The sequence below is a fragment of the Barbatula barbatula genome (assembly GCF_947034865.1).
Source record: "Barbatula barbatula genome assembly, chromosome: 6".
Classification (NCBI taxonomy): Eukaryota; Metazoa; Chordata; class Actinopteri; order Cypriniformes; family Nemacheilidae; genus Barbatula; species Barbatula barbatula.
The window spans coordinates 12,189,911-12,205,788 of record NC_136765.1 but is presented as its reverse complement, the minus strand read 5'-3'; the positions used below and the strand labels follow the sequence as shown (position 1 = coordinate 12,205,788).

Below are 15,878 nucleotides of genomic sequence, written 5' to 3'. Positions count from 1 at the left end.
GTGGGCCGGCATCGTATGATGCGACACCTGTGCTTCCAGATTGTAACGTGGATCACTTTTTCCGTGGAGCTCTGCGTCCCAGATCTAAAAACGGAGGGGACGGTGTACAAAACCGAGAGCATGGATGGGAAACTCGTGGGTACAGTTTATTAATCCGAGTGCAGGGTTTTGTAAACTGTGGGAACAGTTTTAGAATCTGTGAGTATGTTTTTTTAAACTGAGGGAACGAATTACAAAACTGTGGCCACGGTATTACGGGTCTTGTTTTTTTTGTCCGACAGGTGACCAGACGGGCTCTGCAGTAACACTAACACTCTGCAATAAGACGGGCTCTGCAGTAACACAGTGGAAGAAAAAAACTTAATAAAATGGCCTGATTTTACAAAAGAATGCATAAGATTAAGGAGGATAAAGTTATATGAGGTGTGCCCTCAATCTGTTAATAGAGGCATCAATCCACCCATCCATCCGTAAATTACCTCATTGCATTCCGGTGTTTGGATTGTAAAGACTTTGGCTTGGGTTCTTTTACCGGTGTTTCAGAGACTGTTATCCTCAGTGACAGTGCAAGCTTGATTCTAAACTCGGCCAAGAAGACGTTACTTCTTTGCTGAATTAATTTACTGGGTCATTTAAAAATTTGGGTCATTTAGCGGAGTTACATTCCCAGATGGTTAAGTTTTCTTAACCTTATCACAGATATTAAAATTTTGGCTTTAATGTTGCATAGAGGACATGTGTGGGATGAAATAACATTTCAAAAAGTAGACCCCATGTTTTGACACTTTCAGATTCCATTTTACTACTTGGGGGGTCAATAATAGTCAGTGGCCCAAGGGCCTGGTTCCCAATTCATCAGAGTTTTTTTTCTAACTCTTTCTAAACGGATGTTTGTAACACAAGAAGCATGAGGCGATTTGCAAATGTATGCATCAGTGTGAGACACTGATTTAGTTGGAGTCCAGACATTGCAGGTTCAAAATGTCTGCCGTTCTACACGACTGACACTTGCCAGTGGTATAAGCAAAATGGGAAGGGCACTTAGAAATGGAGCCAAGTGTAAGGTGTTGAGTGGGAGGTCTTTTGGGATAACCACAAGATTGCAAAGGAATTAAGGGTTTCACAGGCTTGCAGAGGGATAAGAAATGCTGACACAGACTTGGAAACAGGTGGTGAACTGAATTAGGGAAATGAAAGCCTGTGTGGGCTTTACACCTCATTGCAGTCATAACACACACACACCATTCAAGCAAAATGACAATCCCTCATGTTGATTTCCATTCCAAGATTTCTTGCCACAAGAATGCAAAGATTACTTTAAATAGAGTACACAACATCTGACTATAGACTATATCTATTTTGCAATTTAACCATTTATGCACAATGATTATAAACGGAAAGCAATATGCAATAAAAATAAAACACAGAGCTCGTCACTGTCCTTTTTTACACTGCCGTCCAATGTGGAGAAGAGGCGGACAAGTGGAAAGCATGCAAGGGTTTGTACATGTGTGTTTCTTGTGTGTAGGTCTCACATTTAAAAAATGCCGTTGAATCTTTGAAAGAACACTGTAAAGACACTAATTAATGATAAAAAACTGACTGGGTTGCTAGATATTCACTATCAAAATATTGTTTAAAGACTTTTCAGGTAGAATTTTGGTATCTCCATTTCATTTGCAAACTCAAATTTTTAAAATGTTCAAAAAAAAATGTTTTTTAAAATGTTCAAAAATCATTTTATGTTTTTATAGTGTTAGCTAGCTGTATTTTTTGGTAGTTATTATTACTCAACCCAAATGCAGTTTTATTGATATTAATAAATGAACAAGACAATAATATGAATTTTGATCTGTTTGCAAATGAACTCTTGTTTTTAGGTTAATCATGCCTTTAATCTATATCTGCACACCACCCTGAATTAACTGGTTAATTTACTATAAATTATGAGGTTATTTATATATTATTATACTTGTGCTAACAGCTGTTGTCAGTGTTTTTGTTTGGAAATGGCAGCATTTTGTATTCTGTCGATTGTGGCACTAAACAACACAACAAGTTGATATTTTAAACTCCTTATGCAGCAGTGCTGGTTTGTAGTGGCCGCCTCCAGTTTTCCTTTTGTATTGCCTTCAATGCCGTGACCTATGCTTGACATCTTGAAAGCCATATATGAAAAAAACTTTATATTTTGTAAAACTGTGGATGTTGCCTCTTGGATTATACTTTTCATTTAGTTACTCTGCTGTGAATGTTGCCTCTTGGATTATACTTTTCGTTTAGTTACTCGTCTGTGGATGTTGCCTCTTGGATTATAGTTGTCGTTTAGTTACTCACCTGTTGATGTTGCCTCTTGGATTATACTTGTCGTTTAGTTACTCGTCTGTGGATGTTGCCTCTTGGATTATAGTTGTCGTTTAGTAACTCGTCTGTGGATGTTGCCTCTTCGATTATACTGTCGTTTAGTTACTCGTCTGTGGATGTTGCCTCTTGGATTATACTGTCGTTTAGTTACTCGTCTGTGGATGTTGCCTCTTGGATTATACTGTCGTTTAGTTACTCGGCTGTGGATGTTGCCTCTTGGATTATAGTTGTCGTTTAGTAACTCGTCTGTGGATGTTGCCTCTTGGATTATTTTTTTTACATTTATTCATTTTGGCAGACGCTTTTTTCCAAAGCGATTTACAGTGGCACATTACTGCAGAGCAATCAGGGGTAAGGTGCCTTGCTCAAGGGCCCTTCAGTCATCACCTGCTGGCACTGAGATTAGAACCGGCAACCTTCTGATCACAAACCCAACGCTCTAACCATTAGGCCACAGCTGACCCTATAGTTGTAGTTTAGTAACTAGTCTGTGGATGTTGCCTCTTGGATTATAGTTGTCGTTTAGTTACTCGTCTGTGGATGTTTTGCCTCTTGGATTATACTTTTCGTTTAGTTACTCGGCTGTGGATGTTTTGCCTCTTGGATTATACTGTTCGTTTAGTTACTCGGCTGTGGATGTTGCCTCTTGGATTATAATTGTCGTTTAGTTTCTCGGTTTTGGATGTTGCCTCTTGAATTATTGTTGTCGTTTAGTTACTCTGCTGTGGATGTTGCCTCTTGAATTTTTGTTGTCGTTTAGTTACTCTGCTGTGGATGTTGCCTCTTGGATTATACTTGTCGTTTAGTTACTCGTCTGTGGATGTTGCCTCTTGGATTATAATTGTTGTTTAGTTACTCGGCTGTGGATGTTGCCTCTTGGATTATAGTTGTCGTTTAATTACTCGGCTGTGGATGTTGCCTCTTGGATTATACTTGTCATTTAGTTACTCGGCTCTGGATGTTGCCTCTTGGATTATACTTGTTGTTTAATTACTCAGCTGTGGATGTTGCCTCTTGGATTATACTTTTCATTTAGTTACTCTGCTGTGGATGTTGCCTCTTGGATTATACTTTTCGTTTAGTTACTCGTCTGTGGATGTTGTCTCTTGGATTATACTTGTCGTTTAGTTACTCGGCTGTGGATGTTGCCTTTTGGATTATACTTGTCGTTTAGTTTCTCGGCTGTGGATGTTGCCTCTTGGATTATACTTTTCGTTTAGTTACTCGTCTGTGGATGTTGCCTCTTGGATTATACTTGTCGTTTAGTTACTCGGCTGTAGATGTTGCCTCTTGGATTATAATTGTCGTTTAGTTACTCGGCTGTGGATGTTGCCTCTTGGATTATACTTGTCATTTAGTTACTCGGCTGTGGATGTTGCCTCTTGGATTATACTTGTCGTTTAGTTACTCGTCTGTGGATGTTGCCTCTTGGATTATACTTGTCGTTTAGTTACTCATCTGTGGATGTTTCCTCTTGGATTATACTTGTCGTTTAGTTACTCGTCTGTGGATGTTGCCTCTTGGATAATACTTGTCATTTACTTACTCGTCTGTGGATGTTGCCTCTTGGATTATACTTGTCATTTAGTTACTCGTCTGTGGATGTTGCCTCTTGGATTATACTTGTCGTTTAGTTACTCGTCTGTGGATTGTGCCTCTTGGATTATACTTGTCGTTTAGTTACTCGGCTGTGGATGTTGCCTCTTGGATTATACTTGTCATTTAGTTACTCGGCTGTGGATGTTGCCTCCTGGATTATACTTGTCGTTTAATTACTTGTCTGTGGATGTTGCCTCTTGGATTATACTTGTCGTTTAGTTACTCATCTGTGGATGTTTCCTCTTGGATTATACTTGTCGTTTAGTTACTCGTCTGTGGATGTTGCCTCTTCGATTATACTTGTCATTTACTTACTCGTCTGTGGATGTTGCCTCTTGGATTATACTTGTCGTTTAGTTACTCGTCTGTGGATGTTGCCTCTTGGATTATACTTGTCGTTTAGTTACTCGTCTGTGGATGTTGCCTCTTGGATTATACTTTTCGTTTAGATACTCGTCTGTGGATGTTGCCTCTTGGATTATACTTGTCGTTTAGTTACTCGTCTGTGGATGTTGCCTCTTGGATTATACTTGTCGTTTAGTTACTCGTCTGTGGAAATTGCCTCTTGGATTATACTTGTCGTTTAGTTACTCGTCTGTGGATGTTGTCTCTTGGATTATACTTGTCGTTTAGTTAATAACCTGTGGATGTTACCAGGATTGTTTCAACTGTCTTCTGTGCACCTCCTCTCCCTGCAATAAACCCTTCAACTTCGGCTCTCTCTGGGTGTCTCGTCCCTCTGCCTGTATTGTTATACCAATAAACATAATACTACAAATTTGCAAAAGAATGTATTTCTCTACAAAATGTATATATCAAAGTAACTTACAGTTAGACAATTAGTGTTACTATAACTTTAAATTATTTTCCTCTAAATATTTTATTGTACACTCTAAAAACTGCTGGGTTGTTTTTTCAACCCAAGCGCTGGGTTAAGACCGCTGGGTACGAAAACTGGTTGATTTGACCCAAATTTGGGTTGGCGACCGTAACCCAACAGTGCTGGGTTGTTCATGCGGACGTTAAAGAGAACGGCACGTTACGTTAAAAAGGTTCCGACGATTCCCTCAGTGTTGATAATACTCCGCCACCGTTTGCGGCGCTTGACAAAATATTGCGGCTTTTGGCAGAAATATGTTTGTGGAAAAAACAACTAAATAGCGATAAATGTGAAAATGCCTGAGGTGAACTTTGGGGGTTAAATCAGCCTGTATCCCGCAGTAACCAGTGGGAGGGACAAGTGAGAGGGAACTTTTAAACTTTCTTGGGACATGTAATGAAAACGCTTCACTAATATATTTTTAAATAAGCCTTTTAGTGTTCTTTTCTTGACGAAAAGAAACCCAACGCTTCGGGCTTAAGGACTACTTTTTGTTGGCGGATGTGCTGCGCAATTAGTAAACGGAGTCTGCTCAGGGAAGTGAGACGACGCGAAAACTGAAGCTGAGGCTCGTCGATGAATTTTTGAGGCCAGAAAAGGTAAGATGGTGTAAAATTACTTTTTCTATACTTTATAAAAAACTATTTCTATACTTTATATTTAAGATACATTTTGTTGTATTATAAGTCGTTTGTTATAATTGCGGTTATTTACGGTCAAGTTGGGCTTGCTGCCCTGAGTTTCTGTTAGCACGATAATTTCCCGCCTAGCTAGTTTTCAGTTTTCGACAATTTTTATGAAGTTATTCATTCATTACATCACAATTTATTTGTTCACAAAGAGAATACTATATTTTTGGCTGTCTTAAACGTTCAACCTGCCATGATTTACCCATTAAGATAACTTACGTAACGTTATATCATGACGTTCATTTTCCTTTTTCTTGAATATATCAGACATTCACTTCATTACCATTTATTTATTTAATATAAGTTTTTAGATGCCAGTGTTTCGATTCGAAAGTTTTAAATCTAACGTTAGCATGCTGCTGGTATACGGAGGGGCCTGATAAAAAATGCTCGTTTAAACAAAATGTCGTCTGACGGACTTAAATTAGAGGGTTTTGCATCTAATATAGATTATTATTTACATGCCACTTTATGTAATTGAGGATTAAGATGTATGTGTCTAGAATGCTAAAATGTCTTGTAACTCTTTTTTTCAGATGGATGATTTTGTACAAAGTAAGCTTAGAGAATGGAAACTTGACCAGTTAATTCCCACATTTGAAGGTAAGTGTGAATGTATAATATTTTACAGTGTTGTTTATAGCAATGCACTGCTTTTCAAGGTTAAAGTGTTATTAAAGGGATAGTTTATCCAAAAATACTTTTTTGGTAATGTTTTGTCACACACATAACGCTCTACACGATTCAAGACCTCCTAGCATCTTCAGAACACAAATTAAGATATTTTAGATCCACATCCGAGATATTCCATACCACCTCATAGACATCATGCTAATTGTGCCCGTCAAGGTCCAGAAAAGTACTTTTATCAACATATTCTTCTCTACCCTGTCAGGCTAAGACGTGCGTCCATGAGAGCACTACAACACATTCGCATCCTCTCGGTGACGTACTTCGTGTCGAATTCGTCTATCCGAGCTTATCCGCGATTGAGAACAGTGTTCACAGGATTTTGACAGACTTTTGGCGTATTTGTTGTGACATTAAGTAAATGCATTGTATGGGTAACGCAGGAGTATCCTCAAGAAGCTGTGTGGACGCGTTTGACATCATCATAAAGCAAGAGCGACACAGAGAGCAGTGTGCTGAGTATTGCGATGTCATGCACCAATCGATTTGCAAAGCAACGCATTAAGTTCAACGCTCCCTGTCATTGCCATAGGCACCAAATCACATATTGCAAAAATGAAAGACAACCATGGGACACTCATCGGATCTGAACAGTTGCTATAGTTTGGACAATATATAATTTAAATTCAATTTTAATCGGATATGCACAAAAATCGGAGTTGAAGTTACAGTCTGTGGCGTAGCCATTTGTTTTTACATGATTGTAATTTCCTCAGTTTGGTCTGTTTCAATGTATCTACTTTCATTTAGCAGATGACAGACTTACTAACAATAGAGCATGTAATTGCCGCATCAGAATATAACATGTTCTGGATGTAACTTCTTTTACAGCTGAGAAGATTGACCAAGAAACCCTCTACCTTTTGGACGACTCCACGCTGACCTCGCTTATCCCTGTTATTGGACTTCGAAAAATAATATCTGGCCAGCAAGTCAGGTTGAACAATACATGAAAGAGACAGCCATCCATCGGGCCAAATGGACTCTTCATTTACTGTCCAACTTACAAACTATGTCAGCAGGTAATTATATTTTGCCCTTTGTAAAAAATGTAACCCTTGGTGTCAAATGTTAAGGATGCTAGCACTTTAAGTGTTTACATGAACTCGTTTAATTTTAATTGCAGACCATCAGAGTGACATTGCCTTAATTGTCCTACCTGTAGTCCTTCCAACTTCAGTTTATAAGATCGGAAGGAAAATGTTCAAACCAACCTTTATTGAAACCAGGAGGGCATTCATAGACATACAACCGGTAAGTAAACAGCCATTGCTAAAAGCACATCAAGGTGTCACAAGACATTGTGCTCTCCATATGTATTAGCACTCTGTCAAAATGTGAGCTTCAGCTGTGTATAAATCTAGTAAAAAATGCAATCAAGCATTTAAGCAATTTTTTGCCTTCACATTTCCCAAGAAATCTTAAATTAATTTGAGCCCAAATCAACTATGTGAAAATAGTAATATCGGGGTTCTTCCAAAAAGGATTTTAGCAAGTTTTTTATTTATTCCCTTCAGATTATTTGAGCTCTGTTCTCACATCATTTATTTTTCAGATTGGTACCAACATGGCTGAATACCTGAGATCAAAAGGCACAGTCGAATTTCCCTATGTTCTCATGCTGGGAGACAACGAGTGCTTTCAGGCTTTTGTTATAGTAAATGGAGAAGCACTTGAGCAAAAAACATTGCTGGCAGCAGTAGATGTTTGCTTTAAAGCTTTCTACGTCTTGGATATCAATTACCCCAAGCAATGCTCCCCCGTCTGGCAGTTTCTACAGACTGTGGTGTTTGGACTTCTTGGAGATGAAACTCCATCAATAAGAATTCTACGTGCTTTTATTTCTGCTGCTAAACAGTAGTTGTTGTCAGTGAGAACAGCTTTGCCAGTTCAATTTATAATGATTTAAGTTCTTAAATCATTAAGTTCTTGACCCTTTCTCTCTAAGGAAGAGCAGAATGTGTGCAGTTTGTTATTTTGGCTGAGTTTTAACTGATTCTGACATTATGCAGAAGTGCATAGAGTATTAAACAATTAAACATGTTGTGATAGTTTTAATGCCAATGTTTTTACAATTTATTTTTCTGTGACAATTTCTCTCTTAGGAAAACAGAATATATGCAGTTTGTTGCTTTGGTTGAATGTTTATTGATTCTGACATGCTGATGTTTATAAAGTGTAAAAGAAGTTAAAATGTCACTGATTTTTTACTCTACAATTGATTTTATTGTGACAATTTCTCTAGTAGGAGTTTATCCAGTTTATTTTTACACAATGTTAACTGATGCTGACATTGCGTAAAAATAAACTGGATAAACTCCTACTAGAGAAATTGTACACTACAATTAATACATTTTTATTGTGACCATTTCTTAGGGAAAAAGAATTCATGCAGTTTTTTATCGCTGAATGTAAAATAAACGAGTTTTTTCCCTACTTGATTTGCCATGCGCTTCTCTCAGACCCCAACACACAAACACAACATTTACTTTTCACAAATAGACTATTAATATTCAAATTAAAATATTTTTTAAATTAAAATACCTAGTTGTATTTTTTAACCCATTTTGGGTTGAGGTTAACCCAGCAGTTATGTTTATTTTTAACCCAATTTTGGGTAAAAAATATAACCCAACATGCTGGGTCAAAGCCATAACCCAACCCTGCTGGGTTAAAACAACCCAGCGTTGGCTCGGTCCATATTGGACCCAGCGCTGGGTTACCAAAATAACCCAAGTTGGGTTATTTTTAACCCAGCATTTTTTAGAGTGTATGTTTGTGTGTATGCCAGAGAGAGAGAACATGTGTAAGTGTGTGTGAAGGATATTTTGGCAACGATAACTTCAGTAACAGAAACTAATCCAGAAGATTTAAGAGAGCATTCAAACTGAGCTCTGTGTATAATTTACAGCAAGTCAGAGCTTAAGGAGATACTCAGATACAGACATATGAGACCAATTCAGGAAGATAGAGAGACAATAGCAGAGTTCAGTAAAATAAAGTAGAAGGTTCAGAAATAAGGGGCTTGTGTGAATGTGATAAACAGCCATCAGTTCTGTAGCCTGTGATTTAGGAACAAGTGTTTGGCTGTACTTCCACTGTCTCCATCCAGACTACATGGAGAACAACTGATCCTTTCTTTATCCAGCATCAATCCCAGTATTCAAAGAGAACATATAGTTTGAAGATGCGTTCTGTAAAAAAGATTTAAAGATAAACCTGTGTGTTTTAACCAACTTCCAAATATGCATTAATTGAGTTGCTAGTGGGCCAAGTGTTATATTGCATTTTAGGGGGACAGTTCCCCCTTAATATAGATATATATAAATATATTTCATAACTCTCATGCTGATCCTTTCTTTTTTGTTTTGCACGGTCAATCTAAAATTATGTAGAAGATTGTATAGCTGCATTATAGGTAACTAAACATTAAGGAAACTGTTTGTCATCTCTTTTTCTTTAGTTGTCACAAGTGCATTAGTATAAAGGGAGAGGGAACCGGGAGAAGGCTCATGTTATGTGTCAGGTTTGTGTTCATGTAAAAGCATTTGCTATAACGTTTGTCACTGTTAGTACACGCATCTATAGATGTATACATCTCAGTTGATCTTTACTGTACAAATCTCTTGTTTTCTCTGTCTGGTGGGTGTAAATGTCAGGCTACTTAAGGATCCAATAAGTGAGCGTGCACAGGCCGGTCAGTTTCCTTGCCTTAAAGTTAACTAAGAACTGGCCGATAGTCATACCCTATGCATTCAAAAGTTAACGTTACGTGAAAAAATAACCTTATAACAAGTTTCTGATTTTGTGATACCCAAATCATGATCCACACCAACAAAAGACAGTAGTTTCTTTATCTTAAGTGTTATCAAGTGAAACACAAGCATTTTTGATGATCGTTTCGGTTCAGTCTGCTCATTTTATTGTTAACAGCTGTTGTCAGTGTTTTTGTTTGGAAATTTCGCTTTTGTATTGCCTTCAATGCCGTGACCTATGCTTGACATCTTGAAAGCCATATATGAAAAAAACTAATATGGTAGTCGATAGTGCCCGAGAACTGTTTGGTTATCTATCTGTTTTACTCACTTTGAGTGTTCTGTGTTTAGGAGCAGGTGTAAGGTTTCATTAAGTAACTTTAGTTTAGGAAAGGGATAGCGCAGCCAAAATGGACAGTTCTGTCATTCCAGTATGTTCTCACCGTTTGGATGTTCCAAATCTGTATACATTTATTTGTTCTGTTTAACACAAAATATAAATTTTGAAGAATGTGGGAAACAAGTGACATACAGCAAGTCTGCTGCAAACTGTACAAAAACGTCCAGTAAAAAGTACTGGCAGAACGTTTTACGGACATTTCCGTCAATGCTAAAATGCAATTTAATGCAGTGCAAAATGTTAAATACCCGGTAAAACAACTGTAAAAATCAATACGGAAATATCAATACAATAGTGTGCCTTATTTTTACTTTATTTTTGTGTGTGAATGAACCAATAAACTGGAATCACAAATTAATCCATCACCACTGGTGGAATCCCCAAATTCACTCAGCCTGGGCAGCTGCCACACAATGTTAGTGTTTAACATGGTTTACACTAGATTCTCCATTTTAAAAAAAGGAGTTTCCATCATATTCCACTCCCTCCGAGGTTCCAGAACGGCTGGCCAAGCTGCAATAAAAAATCTCTGAGGACAGCAGAGAGAGACTGTGATGGAGAGGCAAATAAGAAATGAGAGGTTGTGTTTGTTTTAAAGGTTAGCTGAGTGAGTGATGACAATAGCACGTGAATGAAGCGTATGTCCGACTAATGCTGGGTGACCTCATCCTGTGCTTGACTCATACTGTGACCAATTCCTTGATACAAAACACAGAATTCATGCATGCAATCTGTACGTGGACTGGCATTTGTGCAATAGTCCACATATAAACAGTTATTTGAATGCTTATAAAGTTGGCATAGTTTGACGGAGGGCAATCAAAGTGAATCATATTTCTCTTGCGTTATCAACCCTTTTAAAAATTAGATCTCAGGTTAATGACTCTAAGCAGAATTCACAACTTGGTAAGAAATGTTCCAGATTGAATAAAGGCCATGTTGTCAATTTCCCACTGACTAGTGTTCATCCGAACAAATACATTTATACAGATTTGGAACAACTCGAAGGTGAGTAAATGAAGACCGAACTATCCCTTTAACTTGTTTTGAAACCAGAATTAATTGTGTCTGGCTATTAATGTTTAAATGCATGCCTGTTTCTTCAGTCTTGTTGAAATACTTGAAGCTACTGTATATACAGTAAAGATTAAAGAATGTTCGCAAAATACTCACGCACAGTTTTGATCATGATACACATGTCAGTGAAATTATCCCAAACTTGACCCGTTTTTTAAAGACACGTCTGAATGAAATCTCCCTCCAGCTTAATAACAAATGGATATGTTTTATCAAAACAGCATTGAACACAGATGGACAGATAGGATAAGAGCTAAATCACTATATCATGTTCTGTAATGCATGCCAAATGTAGAGCGTCTGTAAGAATAAGAGAAATTTCATTGTCATGGGTTAAATAAAGAATATGAGTTAACTCAACGAATTAAGTCAACTTAACGAGAAGTTCATAAGTCAAACCAACAAAAATAGTTGGTTGTTTAACAGACATTTACGTTAATGCTAAAATGCAGTTTGATGCAGTGCAACAACTAACAACTGTAAAAATCGTTTCCTTCATATTAAACAACCTCCGAGGTTCCAGGACTGTACACAACATAATTCGGAATATACCAAATATTTTCACATGACCAAAATATTTTTACATTAAATACGGTCACTGAATATAAATTCTTTAAAATTATTTAAATTATTTAAAGACAAACAGTACACAAACAGTTACAAACAGTAACTGCCTTCAGCAGCTCTCAAGATGAAAAGGGAGTTTGGATAATGGACTGGTGGAAATCATAATTTCAAACATTTATGCCTACATTTTTAGATTGTGATAAACATCAATCAAATGATGTCAAACTTGATCTGTAGTGTATTACACGTTCTATTATTTTATTTTCAAATGCAAATTCATGCAGATCCTAAAGCTGCCTGTTTGTAACTTGTCTGTCTTTTCATAAACTTTGTAAACAGGACTTCACTTCGCAACAGTATTCCAGCATAGGGCTACAGCAGTTCATGACTTCAGGACACACCAGTCAAGATTTTGAACCGTTCACAACAGGGTGCGGCTTACAATTACCTCAGCACAAACGCTTTATATATACACACGCACATACTACATAGAGAGAAAGAGAGAGTAACCGCTTATTTTATCCAAACATCTGCAGCAGACGCAAAGTTAAATTTGTGGATCTTATATACAAGAGGGTTTGCTCTGTGAAACCACAGTAGAGACTAAATAACCTGCAGAAATGATGTTGGAAATATATCACAGCCGTAAATGACATTACAGGCTGCTGCGCTGCAGGTTGCCACAGTATTCTTTATAAATACTAAAATCAATATCAGGTGGTTGTACAACTTCTGCACACTGACAAGCAGGGCTGTAGTCAAGTCCACCATTGTTGAGTCCAAGAAAGTCCAAGAGCAGGAATAATCGATACTGAGGCAAGACCGTGTCTAAAGAGATTCAAGTCCAAAGAGGTTCCAGTCCAAGTCAAGACCGAGTCCATATGAGACGGTCAAGACCGAGACAGAAAACAGAATCCTCTTCAAGACCATATACTTTATTGGTAATGATCAAAAAGCGGATCAAATTAGGTCATTTAATTTAATTTAGGTATAGCAGTTTCACCAAAGTCCCATAAAGCCGAAGTGCAACTTCAGATTTTGAGTCTTTTTATTGTAGTGTTAAAATCACATTCTGGGCTGCCAATGGATTTGTTTGTGTTAACTAAACCAACATCACTTTTGCAACCGCAATTAATATGAATACATGGATCTTATATACAAGAGGGTTTGCTCTGTGAAACAACAGTAGAGACTAAATAACCAGCAGAAATGATGTTGGAAATATATCACAGCCGTAAATGACATTACAGGCTGCTGCGCTGCAGGTTGCCACAGTATTCTTTACACAGTGCAGTTTGTCTAAATTAGTTTGATGATTGTTACCATTGTTGAGGTCTGTATGATGAGTGTTGATGTCAGGAAAATGTTCAGTATAATTTGGTACAGTATCTTAGCATTGTGAATCAGAACACTCAAATCAGTCATCAACTTCATTCAGTATTATTTATCAGTTTATTTACAGCTTGTTAGCCATCAAATAGTAATCCACTCCAAGTCCAACTAAAGCAAACATGTACTGTATGCTTCATCAATGGTTTTGTTTGGAAGGAGAAAAAAATCATATGACTCGGTCGAGACCAACTAGAACATTTGTCGAGTCCAATAACCAAGTCCAAGACAGGTCAGAGCGCAGATACCAACGAGTCCGAGACAAGTCCGAGACCACAGTCATGCACTATACAGCACTGCTGACAAGTAGTATAGATCTAAGGTTCTGGTCCTTGGAGTCCTGCAGAGAATATCTCTTTATCTGGTATCTTTCAGTTACCTTCTTAAATTGAGTATAATATTAATTGTTTAAAGATTGAAGCTTAATTCTCAGAAATTTTAGTCTTATTTTGAGGAAGCCGATTAAGGCAATAGTACTGACAAGAATGTAGACTCCCCTCACAAACTTTCTAATTGCTCTCCCACAAACATTTCATTGCCTTGTAACGATACTTTCACACTGTACTTTAACCATGTGAATGGATTTTGTCTGGCACTACATTGCAAATAGCAAAGAATTACAGCTCTGTTAGCAGAGGGTTCATCTCATGTCTATGTGCTCAACTTAGATAACCACCAAGAACACTTTATGTCTTGAATTTTTAAACAATATTGCTTAGACGGTTTCATCGGCCATATGTGCCTGGCCCGAAGTTAAATTCCAGTCTGTGTTTTTTGATCGGTATGGCTATAGTGGCTAATAATATAACAATATTCTATTTTATTTAGATTATTATTAATTTACATCAACATTTTATTGTACAATAATTTCATTAAATAAACAATTTGCTGAGTTTTATTGCATATTCATTTTATTAAAAAACGTTTTGATGACAACCCAAAATAATACTAGTTAGACATACTTTTAACTTGCTAGCTGATATGATTTTCTTGCCATTTATTTAGCTTGTTACCAGAAATAATCTGCAAGGACTCTTCTTTGCGGCCCAGAAGTTAAATTTGGGCCAAAATAGCGAGCATGTGCAGTAACATTTGTTAATGTTGTTGCTTTGAAACCACATATGTTTCTCGCAAACTGGTCTCACAACAATAAGCACTTGAGAACATACACATAATGTGGGATTTCAAACCTTGTGTAAAATGGTTTGTTTTTAGATAAGACAAAGATTCAACCAAGAAGAATGTTTGGAAACTTGTACTAAATCTCAATATCCTAAAAAACCTTGCTTAAAAATGTGTGCGAAAAAAAAGTGCTAGATTTAATTTTGACCCATGCTGGGTAAATACTGCTGGGTTATTTTAACCCAATTGTTGGGTTGTCTTTATCCACCCATGATAGGAAACAGCCCAGCATTGAAATCACCCAGCAGTGTTCTGTCCAAAGTTTACCCAGCATGGGTCAAAAACAACCCATAACATGTTATGAGTGTGTAGTATAATGTAACACATGCATTAAATGAGTTTATTAAACATTAATCTTGAAAACTTTTTTAATAAATAATTTGGAATGATTAACAAGGAAACAAGCCAACAAGTGCCCACCATACTTGAGAGCTCCTTTAATAAAAAAGCATCCGATGAGGCTCTCTGTGAGGTTGGTTGAGAGATTGCCCATAATATGCTGAATTTGTCATCTCATTTGTCTTATGACAAAAGATAAAACCATTACAATGCTTAGCTTTTTCCAAAGTGGCAGTGTTAAAATAAAATAAGTAAATCAGTGATAAACAAAAACAGCAGACAGGAACATAAAAAAGAAATCTCCATTTATTTTGATAGCTCAGGAACTTTTTTTGTATTTTAAAAGTAAAGTTTGCCAATGCAGTAGGCTATTTCATATCAGGCTCATGAAATACATCGGTGTGTCCCCGCGCATTACTCATCACTGTACTAAATAAAACGCGCACTCAGAATGATTGAATAACATTCCACTCATATAATAAACGGCTCAGAGAAAACTTTGAACACTTGTGAGACAGTAGCTGCCCCTGATGCAATTTCCTGTGTGGGGTATACACACACGCGCATTGAGGGGGTTTGGCTCTCGGCGTAATCTGAGCCCAGCGCTCTGCTCTTTAAAGGAATAAAGGATGAATTTACTGAATGGAGATCCGCTGCAACGTCTCAAGACGGAGCGATGCGAGTGAAAGACTCACAGGAGGCGTTAGACTTGACAAACGATGTGACGTGCTCGAAACATTAAGGTGAAAACTCGAGCGGTCAACAGAAGGACAATCACAAGGTAGGCTCGCGTGCTTCTTACAAAAACCCTGAAGTTTGTCTTCTCGCGCAGGTTTTGTTTTCGACGGCTGGTTCGTGACACGATTTAAGGGTTTATAACAGAACTAGACCCCGATGTTAGTTGACATGACCGGCGGTTTATCTCTACGGTAATGTTGACATGTTCA

The 15,878-nt window shown here is 37.4% G+C and overlaps 1 protein-coding gene and 1 long non-coding RNA gene across 2 annotated transcripts in view; both read left to right on the top strand.

Moving 5' to 3' along the window:
* The first annotated feature begins 5,205 nt into the window (after positions 1–5,205).
* Positions 5,206–8,661, top strand: LOC306895134. Its single transcript, XR_013786759.1, has 5 exons — positions 5,206–5,442; positions 6,069–6,135; positions 7,054–7,244; positions 7,349–7,476; positions 7,778–8,661. It is a non-coding gene; the product is annotated as an uncharacterized lncRNA (long non-coding RNA).
* Positions 8,662–15,509: 6,848 nt separating this feature from the next.
* plekhh1 (pleckstrin homology domain containing, family H (with MyTH4 domain) member 1) overlaps positions 15,510–15,878 on the top strand; it is a 32,163-nt gene continuing 31,794 nt past the window's right edge. The window contains exon 1 of the mRNA XM_079458848.1: positions 15,510–15,712. The gene's annotated coding sequence lies outside the window, so the exon portion shown is untranslated. The remainder of the gene's footprint in view (positions 15,713–15,878) is intronic.